This window comes from Cherax quadricarinatus, chromosome 32 (assembly GCF_038502225.1).
Source record: "Cherax quadricarinatus isolate ZL_2023a chromosome 32, ASM3850222v1, whole genome shotgun sequence".
In the NCBI taxonomy this organism is placed as follows: Eukaryota; Metazoa; Arthropoda; class Malacostraca; order Decapoda; family Parastacidae; genus Cherax; species Cherax quadricarinatus.
The window spans coordinates 27,766,151-27,778,414 of NC_091323.1; positions in this window are offsets into that span (position 1 = coordinate 27,766,151).

Below are 12,264 nucleotides of genomic sequence, written 5' to 3' on the forward strand. Positions count from 1 at the left end.
GCAAGATTTACAACATGGTTCTTCATGGTTAGTTTGGAGTCAAATTTCACCCCAAGGATATCAATTTCTCCAGGTGCCAACATCTTCCCATTCATCCTTACTACTGCACCAGCATTACCATCATGGTGCCTAGAGACGATCATCATTTGCGTTTTCTCAGGTGCAAATGTTACTTGCCATCTATTTCCCCAAGCTGATATAGCTCTCAGCTGGTGATTGATGTAGCTTAGAGCACCTGGCATTTCTTCTCTTGGATAAGTGAATGTCAGTGTACAGTCGTCTGCATATGCATGTGATTCTGGGATGAGATGAAGAAGGTCGTTGAAGTAGACATTCCATAACAATGGACCCAGCACGCTTCCTTGTGGAACACTTGCCCCAATAGGATGCCTTGCTGATTCCGTTCCATTGAGGACTACACTTAGAGATCTACCATGAAGGTAATCACTGAGGAGACATAGCGTAGAGCCTGCAATTCCCAGTGCTTGAAGTTTTGCTAAGAGGCCCTGGTGCCATACCCGGTCGAAAGCGCCAGCAATGTCCAGTGCTACCACACAGCTGACTTTGGATTCATCCAGTGACTGGTGCCACTTAGTGGAGAGGTTTAACAACAGATCAGCAGCGGAGTAACCTTTCCTGAAGCCATACTGACGATCACAAAGTAGTGAGTGGTAGTCAAAAAACTCTGTCATTTGTCTTGAGATTATTGTCTCAAGGATCTTACCAGTGATTGACAGGAGTGACACTGGTCTGTAGTTGCTGATTTCTGCTCTGTTCTTCTTTTTGTGAACAGGGACTACATTTGCCTCTTTCCATAGAGAGGGCCATTTACACTGTACTAGGCAGTGCTGAAAGATGCGAGTTAGAGGTGCTGCTAGCTGGTCTGCACATCTTCTCAACAATCTTGGGCTCAACTTGTCTGGGCCCACAGCCTTTTCTTGGTCAAGCGATTTAAGAAGGAAATGCACCTCCTCCTGCCTTATTGTCACCACTGACAGTTTTGACACAGTTCTTGCAGCTAGCCAAGGAGGGACCCTTGCTGGATCAGGAACTTGCATTTTGCATTTTAAGCTGCTCCTCAGAATTCCGCTCTTCAAATATATTACACTAAAGTGCTCCTCAGAATTCCACTCTTCAAATATATTACACTAAGCTGCTCCTCAGAATTCCACTCTTCAAATATATTACACTAAAGTGCTCCTCAGAATTCCACTCTTCAAATATTACACTAGGCTGCTCCTCAGAATTCCACTCTTCTAATATTACACAACTCTGCTCGTCAAATTAAATTCCACTCTTCTGAATCTATTGCATTATATCTATCCGTATGCATTAATAGTTTCTTCACCTCATGTTTGGTTGAATTTATGTGGTTTTATTTCATTTAAATATTTTAGGTTTTAGTCCATTCCATTTAATACTTTTTTTTAAAACACTTTAATTTTTATTAATATCTTACGTTTTAATCACAGATTCAGAAATTTTATTATTAATCTTATTACATCTTTGTATTTAATCTTTCAATTTAATTTACTCTTTACAAAATTGAATAGTGAGTTTGTTTTCAAATTAATTCGTAAAAATTACAGCTTTTGTTTTCTTCCTCGCCTATTCTTTGTCTAGTTATTAACATTTTTTTTTTTAATTTCTTGTACTGGCTCTTGCTTATTTGAAAACACGCCATGCAATCTTCTGTCGAGGTTATTGCCTACTTACCTGTCATTTCCTATGAGTGTTTTCCCCTTCTCTTGTCAGTGTTATCACTTCATTCTTCACTGTAATGTTTATTCAAATGTGGCTCTGAAGTAGAATTGGTTCTGTCTTTGCTTTGGCTGCAGTGACTCTCAGCTTTTTCTCTTCTCTGGAAAATAATAATTTCATGTTTTTTCTCTTCCACTTTCTCCAGTGTTGGCTACACTGTTTTCGTTTTCCTTGCTAATGTGTTTACTATAGTTATTTTTTAAGACAAGGGAGCGCTACGGGTAATCTTCACTCTTGAGTAAGGATATCTGTTGTCTCGATGTCTCTGGCTCAGACTGAAGCTCCCAGAGAACCTCAAGTGAACCATGTACAAGTGTAATGCTCACAAGTATGTGTATGAATTCATGAAACTCTACCCTGAGCGAACCGTTCTTCCAATAAAAAGTTTGTTTCCAATATTGTTTCAAGTTACACACGTGGCACCCGGTAAATAAATTTCTTATACGGATGCATCCTTGTTAGACCCTTGGCAGGATGTCCGAGTGGTGACGTGCATGTCAACTTGGGCAGTAATGAATGTCTGCTGGGGTCTTATATAGCTTCATCCTCTACAGATGTCCTAGTTATTTCTTATTAAAGCCAGGTGTGTATTTGTGTGTGTGTGTGAGGAGGTGGTGGTGATGGTGGGGGGGGGGGGGAATTTAGGATCGGTGTCGTATATTTGTAAAGAATGTGTACATGTGATTTGTGTGGTTGATGGCTAATCTTAAGACATTAAGAGCACACACCAAGTGGAGTGCAAGCCAGGTTTCTGTCAGTGTCCCTCACCCATACAATCAAGACGTTGTTGTTGCTACCCTCACATCAAATATTTGCCAGTTCATAAACCTTTTTATAACTTGACCCACAGGATGCTGTTTCCTTTTCTCCTCTCCCTTCCACCTCACACTCCTCTCTACCCTTCTTTCTACGTTCACCCTTCCTTCACCCTGTTATCCTTCCTTCTCTCTACCTTCCTCTCCTCTTACCCCTCTTTTCTGCCCTTCCGACCCCCTTTCCCCAAATCTCACTTTTCCCAAACTCACTAGTCCATTTTCTCTCCCCCTTTCTCCCTTCTCTCCCACTTACCCCATCATTCGCTCTCGAACCCTCCCTTTACCCAATACCCTTCTGTCTACCCTCCTACTTCCATCCATCCTTCAGGAACTATAGCTAGAGGAGGGGATTAAAGGAGGGGAATATGCTAGGGTGACGAGCTGAGGCACTAAGTGAAATTCACACCTTCATCAGTGTCACGGCCGCTGTGTCAACCTACTGTGTTGCAGGAGAGGGTTAGAAAAGCAGGAAGAGATGTGATTGAGTGTGGCCACAAATGTCGATACTGTGATGAGGCCAGGAATTTATATATTTTGTTTTTTGTTCAGTAAAATTAAAAACATCAGCAGCATTCTGCTACTCCCAATGATGGGAACGTAGAGGGAACATGATAGTTACATAGAGGGATATTATAGTTACATAAAGGGATATTATAGTTATATTTAGGTTCTCTGTCATATTCCATCACATAAGATGGGCCTCTTACATCAGGTGACGGAATCTATCAGCTTGAGCTGGTAGACTAACGTCGGATAATAAGAGTATCGTCAAGCATTCCACTATGAGTTCGGTAGCTAGACATTTTCAAACGTTTGCGTTGCAGCAGGGCTGGAATTACTAATATTTGGAGTAGAGGGAGAAACCGAGAAGGTTATAGTAGGGTGTAGGATGCCCCAAGGAAGTGAAGTTGAGGAAGGTAAAGAGTAAGTGAGTGTGAAATTAGGAGAGCAGCAAAGGGGATGGCAGCGTGCTGGGAGTAATGGTTGATGTGATAACCATGTGTTTACGCAGCTGGACCGACTACCGCCGCTTCCAACACACACAGACGACCTCAGATCTGTTTTAATGTTGGTTTTAACATCGCTGTTTAATTAATCATTAATGTCGACTGGTCGACTAATTTATAGTACTCTCATAACTTACCCTACGAGCAATACCGCAAAACAAAAAAGAAATTACAGGTATCAAAATGGGTCATTATCAGGGTGAATAGTTATAGATTAGGATATTATAGTTATTTTATTTCATACATTACATTCTCATCATATAATTGTTAGTATATTTAGTGGATTAGGAATTTAGATACAATCTGAAAATTTGCCATTTCTTATAGGGTTGAATTGGCTGTAATGTCTGAATTTATTTTTATGCATAAGATATAAATGTTCTAGTGTGTGACAACTAACTGTGTTTGGTCACATGTTTTTAATATCACTTGACTAAAATTCCTATAAAGATTGAACTGCCAAAGATACTTGCAGTGTAATCTCAGTCTGGGAGTGATGTCAGCATAGTTCCTGATCCCCTTGTATGTGTTATATAGATTAGCTGAGTATCATAGTACCATCCATGTGTTTTTAGTTATATATGAATTTGTTATTGTATAGAATCAGCCCAGAACCACCTGCCTGTTCAGCCTATAGCATAGTAGTGTATGTCGAGACGACATACGTAACATGACCGAGCTGTCAGCATAGTTGCTGATCCCCTTATATGTGTTATATAGATTAGCTGAGTATCATAGTACCATCCATGTGTTTATATAGAAGATCCTTTAGGCCTGTGACTGTATGACGTCACGGGGTACAGCTTGAGGCAGTGAGACGAGCTGCCTCGCTCTCAGTCGGCGTATAGACATCCAGGCAGTGACACAGCAGGCTGGGCTCATCCTTGCGCAGGGGCCATTTGTCGTAGGGGGTTCGGTAAGGAGATAAGAGGGTTGAAGGTAGACACACTTGTTGGATGGTAACGATATATATGTATTGTCAGACTATGGTAAGGAAAGGATGAGCCCAGCCTGCCGTGTCACTGCCTGGATGTCTATACGCCGACTGAGAGCGAGGTAGCTTGTCTCACTGCCTCAAGCTGTATCCCGTGACGTCATACAGTCACAGGCCTAAGGGATCTTCTATATAAACACATGGATGGTACTATGATACTCAGCTAATCTATATAACACATATAAGGGGATCAGCAACTATGCTGACAGTGACATAATCTTGTAGTGAATTGCTATCTTCATACACGTTTAATTTTGCACGCTGTATTGTAATGGACAATGGATCTGCATCTTCTTGTCTGTATTTTTCTGCTTTCTTCATTTTCTAGTTTTTTTCTGACAAAGCCTTTAAGTTGTTTTTGTCTACAACCCAAAATTATCTTTAGTATTTTCTGTATTTAATGACAGTTTAGAAGAAATTTAGACACATGTGCAACATCTGAGTATCTTTATTGTAAACGTTTTGCCATCCAGTGGCGAAACGTCTACAATAAAGACAGTTTAGCCAAGACAGTGACTGTCATATTCCTCGAGGCCTGTGTGAGAGAGAAGCTACAAAAGGTTTAACTTTAATGTTTTTTTTTCTTAGTTATTCATAAATGCATCTTCCTTCGGAAATAAACATGCTAATTTCTGACCGTGGGCTAATTAGGGTAAGTAGTGAGAATAGAAACTGAGATATAATTAAGCTAACTGTAGTTGTGGCTTCTGCATGCTTGAGAGTAATATGTGTAGACAGCCTGTACTGTCTGCATAGACAGCCTATTCTGGCTGGCAGCTGAGTTCATATTTCGCGCCATGCTCGTGCTGCCACCTGTAGGCCTTTCAGTGGGCATGCCACTTGAAAGGGCATCACCCTGCCTCTCTCCCACTAAGCGCCCAGGCATCCTAGAGTCAACAAGGCCTACTCCTCTCTCCCTCGCAAGTATGGCCCCTCCGGGACTAGGGCACTTACACACTGCCTGTGTACCCAGATACCGCAAATAAAGAAGCCTCCGAAGCTTTATCATTACTCCCCGTGCTTCAAAACAGTTGTGTTCCCCCAGAGGAGGGAAGGAAGAGGAATGAAGTCGTCTTCACTTCATCGTCCCATACAAGAAGCATCCGTGTCTCAACGAGTTATCCGGATGTGTCTGCAAGTCTTAGCATCCAGACATAGGTACCTACAAGCAGAATCCAGGCCGAATTTCTTCGAAAAATATACCTGCTTTGTATGGGCCAGTAGGCCTTCTGCAGTGTTCCTCCATTCTAATGTTGATATAAGTGGCGTCACCTGGCACTTCACAGCGCCCCACACTATTTCTCAAGTCACGTGTTCAGCATCACTTGTATGTTGCTGCTGTTGTTTTTCAGTCATGGTCGAGGATTACCATAGTGGTGCGTGGCCGAGCGAATGCAGACAGCCTGTACTGTCTGCATAGACAGCCTATGCTGTCTGCCAGCTGAATTCATATTTCGCGCCATGCTCGTGCTGCCACCTGTAGGCCTCTCAGTGGGCATGCCACTTGAAACGTCATCACCTTCCTTCTCTCTCACTCAGCGCCCAGGCATCCTAGAGTCAAAGCCTACTCTTTTCTCCCTCACGGGCATGGCCCCTCCGGGGCTAGGACACTAACACACTGCCTGTGTACCTAGATACCGTAAATAAAGAAGCCTCCGAAGCCTTATCATTGAACCCCACCTGCAACAGGAACGACAGAAATAACCATTTTAGGAAACATATGTGAAAAAAATCGCTTTGCAAGATGGAAGCCCGGTTATTAATTTTAACATACTATCTCCTTTTTGTTACCATCAGACTGGGCTACTATGACAACACTTCCCGCCCATTCGCCGTTAGATTTAAGAGCCATCAGAATAGTGTGTGGTGTGGATTTAATGTGTAAATTATGTCTACTCTCGCACTGAACTGTTTTTGTCTGCGTCTTTACCTGCTCCATAGACTAAGGGACTTACGTTCCCTTCCCTAACCCCCTTCCCATCCACACCCCGCCCTTCCCTGCACCTCTTTATTCTGCCCTTCCTTACCCTGACCTTCCTTGCACTGCATCACTACTACCTGCTCTACCTTTGGGCTACCCTGCCAGCTTCGTCTCACAATACGTAAACAATATAAGGTGAACCGTATTGCCAGCTTATATGCCAACATAACGGACTGGAGAGGTGGATATATCTATCTCACATGGATATTCAGCTGAAGGAGTAGAAAATATAAGAGAATATGATCACAAAGTATAAGATACTCTTGGGTATCGAAAAAGAAATGACTTGACATGGGAGAAATGAGGACAAAAGAATACCGGTTATGAAAATAAACCGAAGGGACATTAGGTCAAACATTTTCGGTGTAACGGTAGCAAATAAATGGAAGGAACTAGGAAACGAGATAGCACGGACTAATGATTAGTTAAGGTTAATGGGGTTTAAAGCCTATCGACTCTACGAGGGTCATTAAGGTTGCACCTCTCCTGTTCACCAGTCAATGATACTTCAGTTCCTGAAAGAGGGATCAGAGTAAACTCAGCGTATATACACAGAAAAATACACCTTGGTGTATATATTCTGCGCCTACAGACTGACACATACATAGATGCAAAATTAATTGTGATAGAGCTCAACTACGTTATTCAGTTGCGAGTGAAGGCACTGCTGGCCCAGGAAGTGAGGTTAAGGACATACACACAACTCGGTAACAGACTATACAAGTACAGACACACACACACACACGCGCGCGCACGCACATAAACACGCGCACATGCACCCGTTCCTGATTTGTTTCGTTGGAGGTTAACGTAATTAAAGTAAATCGTATTGTATATATCATAGAAACTTTTTAAAATATAAACCAACACACGTAGTGTGACGGCATGTGTATTGTGAATTAGTTTCTGCTCATAGTTAATCTCTTTTTATACATACACTTGTTCAGTGATCATAAAAAGAAATTAATTTTTTTGCACCTTCGTAAATAAAGTGTTGTGTGAGAAGTGTAAAAGGGAAGGGAATGGCGGTGTAAGTTATTCAGTGTAATAAACAAGAGCTTTCACTTAAGTTATTCAGTGTAATAAACAAGATCTTTCGCGTAAGTTATTCAGTGTAATAAGAGCTTTCACCTAAATTATTCAGTGTAATAAACAAGAGCTTCCACCTAAGGCAAACTTAGGGCATCTTAAATAATAGCAGTTGTGTAGCTGAGCATCAGGTTACTGCCTACAAGAGCTCACACCCACTGGTTCTTGTAGGGAGGTGAAGAATAGCATGGTGTTGTGTCTAGTGCGATACACCGGACGGTTGTCTGTGCATCGAGAGGCTATAATATATCTGTGAATATGCGCTGAGAGTCAGCTTTGAGCCCTGTTTTAGAGATTAATGTATCTGTGCCCAATAGTAAAGCATTCACGCCTAATGCTATCCAGTTCATCCACTAATCTAAGCACGTAAAGCAGAAAGAAGAGAAATGTCATTTTAAAAACACAGAACTGTATATTGTTCATAATGTATATAAAAAATATAAATAGAAGATATATAAAATGTTTAATATGCATATTTTAAATACAGAGAACGCCTGTAATGTACCTTTCTTTTCCTGTAGAAATCTAAAAAAGAAGCAACTACTTTAAAAAGTCATTTTTGTCATGACATTCGCATCACTTGAAGTCATATAAAGTTTCACACGCAAACAGTATCTAGTATATTACTTATTTAGTTACATGTGAATTAAGGACCACGTATGATGTCTGGTGTAGCCCAGAGTTTGCTTGGAGCAGGGATGATGTAGGCTTAACTAGTGTAAGACTGGTAAACACCACGTGCAAGAATCCCTATGATTATTATTATTATTATTATTGTTTCTAATTATTATTATTGTTGTTTTTAATATTATTATTGTTTTTATTATTTCCATAGTCTTTGATTATTATCATTATAACATTAAGAAAAAGTGCTAAACTCGTATGGATCATATGACGCCGTGCTGAAATCTCTTAATTACGAAGATTTTACGATAAAAGGGAAAGGTCATCGGGATTCGCCACACTTAACTGTTATTTTTTCACTGCTCTGTCTTACCCCAATCCTTCCCCTACCCATACCAGCCATCCCCCTTATGGTCTAACGCATTATATGAATCACAGGCACAGGCAGGCGCTTAAGAACATCACATAAATGTATCTCCCACTCGGGACATCACAACTTTTTAAATAAATGACATTCGCCTTCAAACCTTTCACTGGTCCACCAACAAGACCCAGCATCGAGCATGCCCTCGTGTACGCATCCATACATACACGAAAACAAACACAGACAATTGCAATCTGTCCCACCCATTTACACACCACGTTCAACCCCAACAAACACCAACAGCACACACCCACTAGACAGTCTCTGCTTCCCTCCCCTCATCCCCTACCAATACACAACTAGGCTGTTGCCAGACCACCTGTCAACCATCTGAACCAGGGCATCACTCACTCACTCACTCATTCTCATTTCTCTCTCTCTCTCTCTCTCTCTCTCTCTCTCTCTCTCTCTCTCTCTCTCTCTCTCTCTCTCTCTCTCTCTCTCACCCAGGGCATCACTCACTCACTCATTCTCATGTCTCTCTCTCTCTCTCTCTCTCTCTCTCTCTCTCTCTCTCTCTCTCTCTCTCTCTCTCTCTCTCTCTCTCTCTCTCTCTCTCTCTCTCACCTAGAGAGGACGGGTTTCATAAACAAAAATCAACTTTGATCAGAGATGGTAAAACTAGCAGTACCACGTGTTTCAGTGAGTCACGGAATATTTGAGGTAACTGTGAAACTTAAGGCAGGTTGTAAGCAAGGCCAAATAAGTGACTGCTGGAATTCAACCCAAGGGTGAGAGATCTGTGTCCGAGTACAGACTGAGAGGGAAGGAGCTTCATATATCGGTAAAGGAACAAAACTTTATGATAAATGTCACATCGACCATTTCACCTGAGATATACTGTTTATTAACCGCATAACATGGCAGCATTTGCAAGTCTGACAAATTTAAGAAACGCTTCCAGGAACCTAACCATTACTTCAAAATATGTAGGACCCATCTTAGAGTTTGCTGCACCAGCATGGAGCTACACCAGGTCAAGCACGGACGAATGCTCCAAAGTCCAGTGATTCGCAATTCGACTAATTCTGGAACTGAGAGAGATGCACTATGAGCAGAGACTAAAGAAATTGAACTTAGTGACCTTGGAGTACAAAGAGGAAATAGAGAAGCTAGGATCACGAGCTACAATAATTTTTAGAGGCACTGACAGGGTGGATGGAGAAATTTTTGACATGTCAGCAGGTCTTATCTTAGTAAGCGTGGATTGCAGCCCAAATTCGGGGACGGCACTAGAGCCGAGTTTGTTAAGCTTCAAGAAAATCCACACCGGAATGAAGACATCAACTCCGCATCACTGAGAGTATCCCAACCATTGAGCCAACAGCATCGCGACTGAAAGACAGCAATCATCCGTCCCCAGCCATAGGAATAGAACCAGAGCCTAGACATGGACCATTATCGCTCTTATCTTATCTTATCTTACCTTTGGTTTCACCTGCTTCGGTAACCTACTAGAAGCACGTTATCTGAAAAAGAACTGTGTCAGAACGCTCTTACAGACGAATAAATAAGACAAGGGAGCATAGAAGTTAAAAATTAGCATGAATCGCAGGAATGTTATTAAGGACTACTGCAGTCCATGGGTTGTGAAGAAATGAAATAACCTGCACTGGAAAATCTTGGAAGGAATGGTCCCAAATCTGCACACAGAAATCACTCCCTACGAAAGTAAAAGACTGGGCAGGCGATGCAAAATGCCGCCAATAAAAAGTAGGGGCGCCATTGGTACACTAAGAGAAAACACCATAAGTGTCCGGGGCCCAAAACTGTTCAACAGCCTCCCATCAAGCATTAGGGGAATTGCCAATAAACCCCTGGCTGCCTTCAAGAGAGAGCTGGACAGATACCTAAAGTCGGTGCCGGATCAGCCGGGCTGTGGCTCGTACGTCGGACTGCGTGCGGCCAGCAGTAACAGCCTAGTTGATCAGGCCCTGATCCATCGGGAGGCCTGGTCGTGGACCGGGCCGCGGGAGCGTTGATCCCCGGAATAACCTCCAGGTAAGATGTGGTAGAAGCATACAGATACATACAAGTTCAGTTACAAATATGACTAGGAATACTACGGTTGCAAATATTGTAAACAAAAATTGGCTTGGTATGTCTGATGACGAGACAAAATTCGAGGTCATTGTTAAATAGAAAGACAAATTTGACGGCTAATTAGGATGGCATGTAAAATTTTTTAATACGTCGGTTAGAGAAAATTTGAAGATTTGTGGCAGACAGCGTGAAACATTCGAGGAAAGTGAAGCATTACAAAAATAAATTGGTAGCATGTGCCAGACAGCAAGCGAAACTGGTGGCATGCCTCAAAATTGGCAGGCGGCATGACACCGAGGATCTGGGAAGATGGTATCAGACAGGGTTGCCCATTCCCTTCCCTTCCTTACCCTGGTACCAGTATTGAGCGTGAGAAGCAGAAGTGATACGTGGCCTTCCACACACTCACACTGTAATTTCAGCCTTGTGATACACAGCGAAATCATCGTGGACATACAAACTCTCTCTCTTAACTGAGTACGAAATGAATGGAATCTTTGGCAGCAATAATTCTACTGGATTAAATAACTCAACCATCTCTGATCAAAGTTGATTTTTGTTTATGAAACCCGTCCTCTCTAGGTGAGAGAGAGAGAGAGAGAGAGAGAGAGAGAGAGAGAGAGAGAGAGAGAGAGAGAGAGAGAGAGAGAGAGTGAGTGAGTGATGTCCTGGTTCAGATGGTTGAGAGGTGGTCTGGCAATAGCCTAGCTGTGTATTGGTAAGGGATGGGGGGTGGGAAGCAGAGACTGTCTAGTGGGTGTGTACTATTGGTGTTTGTTGGGGTTGAATGTGGTGTGTAAATGGGTGGGACAGATTGTAATTGTGTGTCTGTTTGTTTTCGTGTATGTATGGATGCGTACATGAGGGCATGCTCGATCGATGCTGGGTCTTGTTGGTGGGCCAGTGAATGGTTTGAGGTGAATGCCATGTATTTGTTGTGATGTCCCGAGTGGGAAGTACATTTATGTGATGTTCTTAAGTGCCTGCCTGTGATTCATAATGTGACCATAATGGGGATGGCTGGTATGGGGAGGGGAAGGATTTGGGTAAGATAGAGCAGTGAAAAAACAAGTTAAGTGTAGATTGGAAGAGGGATAAGAAAGGTTAAGTGGCCTGACCACTTTGAGTTTTATTGAAGTGGTGTTCGTCAGAATAACTAGTGGTATCGGTTCCATTGTATGTCATTTGATGTATGTGCTTGTATTTGTGTTTATTTTTTACCGGGAGGTGTGTTTAAGGTGTATGCTTGTATGCATGTATGATGTTTACATTGGATGTTTGTTATGAGGAACAGACCTGTGGTGTGTACTCGTACTTACGGGGATCGAGTCCCAGATCTGTGTCCTCTTACTATTATTGGACCGGTTTCACTAGCCTCAGGCTCTGCCGTACTTAGCACTCTCTTGCTGAAGAATTACTTCCTAATCTCATTTGCGTCTTCAAATTCGAGTTGTTTTCCCTTGCCTTCGATCCCCTCCTCTCAAAGTCTCCATGGCTGCCCTATCAAGCTCTACGAGTACCTTGCA